At 35.8% G+C, this 5,401-nt stretch overlaps 1 non-coding gene across 1 annotated transcript; it reads left to right on the top strand.

The window, feature by feature from the left end:
- The first annotated feature begins 3,685 nt into the window (after nt 1-3,685).
- Nucleotides 3,686-3,759, top strand: TRNAN-GUU (transfer RNA asparagine (anticodon GUU)). Its single transcript has one exon. It is a non-coding gene; the product is annotated as a tRNA-Asn (tRNA).
- Nucleotides 3,760-5,401: the final 1,642 nt, after the last annotated feature.

Below are 5,401 nucleotides of genomic sequence, written 5' to 3'. Positions count from 1 at the left end.
ACATATAATATCAATGTATTATAGTAGCAAATTAACTTAAGGAAAAACACGAAGGACTAGAATGAAAACATTTGTAACTCTTACCCTTGTTATATTCTCACTTTCAGAGTGATATTGCATTATTTCAAACATGCTGCGCATTACATAGAAGCCACACTCTGTTGCACCTATTTGTTGAGGGCACTACATGTATTGAAATTTAAATATATTAATTCATATACGAGTATATTACATATAACTTGAGGTTGAAAAACAATATTATACCTTTTCACTTCTCCATTCCAACGATTGATTGTTTCTATGAGCTCCTTTTCTCTATTTGAATGTTCTTGAAAGCCCTATAAATTTGAAATGGATATTAGATCGTGTAACAAATAAAGAACTAATAACTTCTACTAGCTTAATTACTTATTCATGATGACTCTAATTGCAAATTGGTGAACTCCCGACTTGTTAGAATCAAATACATGTACAACGCGATTAGCCAAAGAAAGCACAAGAAGAATCCAATGGTTCCTACATCTAAAACGTCAAAGTTATAATCATGATCAAATAAGAAATTACTCAACTATCCCAAATGATCATAAATTATAGTGAGAACTTAGTTACCTCGTTATCATGACAAAGAAGAACCAAATCTTTTGGCCATTGCGTGAAACTACCTTCTGCTCCACCAAGTTTCTTAGCATATGAAGACGGCATAGGAATAAGTTCATGTAAATAACCTATCTCAACAAAGTCAATTGGAACTTTAGGTATTAAGCTTAATTCAAACAATTAGGAACGTGATAACACACTCTGTAAACAAGAAAGAAAGTCATTTGTAAACAAAGCATTTTTCAAAGAAGAAATCAAGAGCTTCTTCTTTTCATCTTCATCATTTAAATGCTTAACTATGAGTGAAGGCTAGAAGTTTAGATCCTTCATCGTGATGAACCGGTTTACATCTCAAAATACCCTCTAGAGCTAGTGATGGCTCTGGTTACATTTTAAGACGAACCAGAAGGTCTCAAATGACTCCCTACAGGAAAAAAAGACACCCAACATATGTGAAGCAAAGGGCTTCAAGGCAAATAACATGTTTGAGGGTCTCAAATGACCCTCTCAAGGAAAACCAACATTAGTACAAAAAACTAGAACCAGTAAAAAAGAATTATTCGTTCAATGAATCAAAGGAAGAAACTTCCGAAAAAATAACATAGAGCATACAACATATAACAGCCAACAAAATAGCCAAAGGCAGTAATTTTAAACCTCAAAATAACCCGATCAAAAAGCATCTGAACCAAAGAAGAACAAAAAGCATAGAAGGGGAACAAACCCAGGCCTACCCTTTTCTTTTACTTATGCATGTTAGGAAGAATATCGATCGGACCTCGGGATGGCCTGAAAATGCATCCACGATAACCGGCTGATCATCGAAAAGCCGAGAACGGTCCGTTAGAACCTCTAGAAACCCAAATTGGAGTAAATAAACCCTGAGAAACCCATCATAAATAGAGTCTCATCTTCGTGAACCCGTACAAAGGGATGAACGAAACAGAGACCAATGGAGAGAGCGTGCGAAGAGAAGAGAGAGATAGGGAGAGAAATAGGCGGCTGGAAAGAGGTAGGGGACTTCCGGAAGCCATGGACGAGAGCTTGAAAGCTCTTGTTTCATGATGTTGAAGGATGAAGAGGAAGAGAAGAGTCTAGAATGAAAGAGGGGGCTGCCAAGTGATCCCTAACCTAATTGAGAATATATAATAGGCTTTTATTCTTTTAACCCCCCCTTGTTTTGTTTATTCAGGTTTAGTCCATGCTAATCCAATTTTTGTTCAAATCGACCCCTCCCCGTTCGATAATTTAGTCCCCCATTGATTTATATACTTACAAATCTGAACCTGTTTACTTTGTCTCCTATCAATTAGACCCCTTCATATTTTAATAATATACCTAATTGTTTGAATTAAACTTAATTAGGTTGTTCCAAATAGTAGTTCGTATTAGTTGTGTCGCACTTTTAAAAAGGAGCGACACAAAGATAACACACTCCTTGTGTCGCTTTTATAAAAGTGTGTCACAAAGATAACACACTCCTTATGCCGCTTTGGTAAAGGCGTGTCACAAGCTTGCTCTTGTGTGACACTGTAAGACATGTGATAAAAGAAGTAACTCATTTATGATGCACGCTGTTCAAGAATGACATAAGTGATGACACCGAATACTTAGTTGTGTCGCGTTTACAGAACGCGCGACACTATTTACTCTGTTGTGTCGCTTTATCTTCAAGCGCGACACAAGAGGTGCGACACAAGTGAACATTTCTGTACTAGTGAACCTTGCTCTCACACACCCCAGGGCCCCCTGTAGCGGATCGTGCTCGCATAGAAACAAAGCATCACACTCCATAATCCAGAATCACTAATTAATGTTTATTTGAGTCTGAGGATTACTTATACCTACTAATACCATTTGAGATGAAACATGTGACACTAGATAAATACATCCATCCTGTTATCTCAAGTCGAGTCCCCAATCCTAATGAACTCCTTCACCAGATCCATGTAACTGTCTAGATATCTCCATATATAAAGCTTGTGAGATCAGCTCTCTGTTCACAACAGAAAACATAATTACATGCAAGTCTCAACAGCATTATGTTAATCCCTATAAACATATTACGTGACTTGAGGTTGTTTTAAGTTTATTAGATTTATTATAAAGTTATGTCTCACTTCATGCTTGTATTTATGATTACTTAAATAAACTTTGAGATTTCTTTTATTTAACTTGATTAGTTCTGATAAAAGGTAAATGCCTTTATATAGTTAAACTTATATATCTTATAAAACAAATGATAATGAACAATTCATTTACAACTGGTTTATATCCTACAACAATTGACTATAGGACCCTGAACCCCAACAATATTTCTGCTCATTGATACTTGAGTTACTATATGAGTTGATAGAATTTGAAATTTTATTTACTTAGGATTCTTAAAGGTTTGATTAATTCTTTAAAAAAAACTTTGATTAATTGATTAATCATGATAATTTTAGTTTGATTTATGCTTAAATTTATGAAATAATTAAATTATGTTTTGATTCAAATTAGTATATATATATATATATATATATATATATATATATATATATATATATATATATATCAATCAAAGTTAAATTAATTTTTTAAAGAATTTTATTAAATAAAAAAATTGGATTTTGCAAGAAGATTGCTATCGAACAGCAGCACTGCATTGCGCTATTGCCGAGCAGCTGCGGACTCCTGAGCAGCAGTGTTCATCCTCCTTTCATATAAAATTAATAGTAATGTTTAATTTGGTAATGCGGTGCATAATTGCCAATTGGTAAATGATATTGCGATAGAGAAATCAATGTTCTTATAGACATAATATGCACTTCAACGCAAGTTCTATTCCGCGACATCTGTTTTTCTTTTCTTCTTTCTGAATATAAAAGACGAGCTTTTTATATTATGAAAGTTCAAAAAATTGGGAAAAAATATCGATTTGTGAGAAGAATTTCTGTTTTTAGTTTTCTTCAGTCAGATGAGCATTGTAAAAAGAAACGTAGAGTTGAATTATAATAATGAGAATTGCTTGAATGATTTATAAAATGCAAAATTATATATATTAGTTTATATTTATGTATTATATTAATAAAATTTAAAAATATGTGCTGGAGTAGCTCAGTTGGTTAGAGCGTGTGGCTGTTAACCACAAGGTCGAAGGTTCAACCCCTTCCTCTAGCGAATTACTGAAGGAAAAAAACATTTTTGAGTTTTGAAACCTCTAGCGAATTTAAGAATTTGAAAAATCAAAAGTAGAAAAAAGAATTCACACAAGCACAATAGTTTGACCCAAAAAAATATCTTTTTTTGGAATTAATTCTTATTATTACTGATATAGTGAACTTCTAGCGAATTTAAGAATTTGAAAAATCAAAAGTAGAAAAAAGAATTCACACAAGCACAGTAGTTTGACCCAAAAAATATCTTTTTTTTGGAATTAATTCTTATTATTACTGATATAGTGAACTTCGCCTGTGAGGGTCACTTGGTGGCATTTACAGCCGGTCCCAAGCCCGGACAAAGGAGGAGGGTTGCGGTAGGTTTGTGGCGGCCAACGTAAAACTTAGCCACATCTTATGACATGAACCATAATATGAATATCGTGGGGGCGTTCCCTACTCAGCGACGCGCTGCACTTCTTAGACCCGGGGTAGTGAAAAATATGCAAGGGTTGCTAGGTCGTCGCCCCGAAGCGGCGCGCCGCCCCAAGACCCGGGGGTGGTGTCAAATATGCAAAGGTTGCGGGTAAATAAGCTAGTCCATGGTAATGGCCTAGGGGTAATAGGTTACGCTTTGGGACATGGAACATAGGCTCTTTGACATGAAAATTAGCTGAAATTGTAGATGTTATAAAGAGGAGGAGAATAAATATAATGTGCCTACAAGAAACCAAGTGGGTTGGATCCAAGGCTAGAGAGATAGCTCCTTGGGGTTATAAACTGTGGTACTCAGGAAAAGATAAGGGTTGAAATGGAGTAGGTATTCTTATTGATAGAGAGTATATTGATGATGTAGTAGCGGTGTCTAGGAAGAGCGATAAGATTATGAGTGTTAAGCTTGTGATAGGAGATGAGGTTGTGAATGTCATAAGTGCATATGCGCCACAAATAGGATTAAATGTCTCTATAAGACAAGCTTTTTGGGAGGACTTGGAGGAAGTGGTGCAACAGGTTCCTAGCGATGAAAAGATGGTACTAGGTGGTGATCTCAATGGACACGTAGGTTCTAGGCGAGATGAGTTTGAGAGTATTCATGGAGGCTAGGTTTTGGAGATAAAAATGAAGCAGGAAATGATATCTTGGAATTCGCATCAGCCTATGACTTGAGTATCATGAACACATGGTTTATGAAAAGAACATCCCACTTAGTGACTTATCGGAGTGGCGGTAATGCTAGCCAAATTGACTTCTTACTAGTAAGGAGTGCTTGGAGAAAGAGTTATATTGATTGTAAGGTGATCCCTGGTGAGAGTACGACAACCCAGTATAGAGTAGTGGTGCTTGATTTTCGAAGTAGGAGATGTATGAGAAAACGAACACCACAAGTGGAGACTAAGATTAAGTGGTGGAAACTGCAAGGGGAGAATCAACAAAAATTTGTGGATGAGATGGCCAAAAAAGATATTTGGACTTGTAATATGGATTTAGATATAGATTCGATATGGACTAAGATGGAGCATAGTATAAGGGAAGTAGCGAAGGAAGTTCTAGGGGAATCTAAAGGTAGCATGCCACCGGATAAGGACACATCTTGGTGGACAGAAGAAGTACGACAAGCAGTAAAGAGTAAGCGAGAATCCTATAAAATATTAGGGAAGTGCAGG

This window comes from Euphorbia lathyris, chromosome 1 (genome assembly GCF_963576675.1).
Source record: "Euphorbia lathyris chromosome 1, ddEupLath1.1, whole genome shotgun sequence".
Lineage (NCBI taxonomy): Eukaryota > Viridiplantae > Streptophyta > Magnoliopsida > Malpighiales > Euphorbiaceae > Euphorbia > Euphorbia lathyris.
Note: the sequence above shows the minus strand (reverse complement) of the source record. Positions and strands in the feature narration are given on the sequence as shown.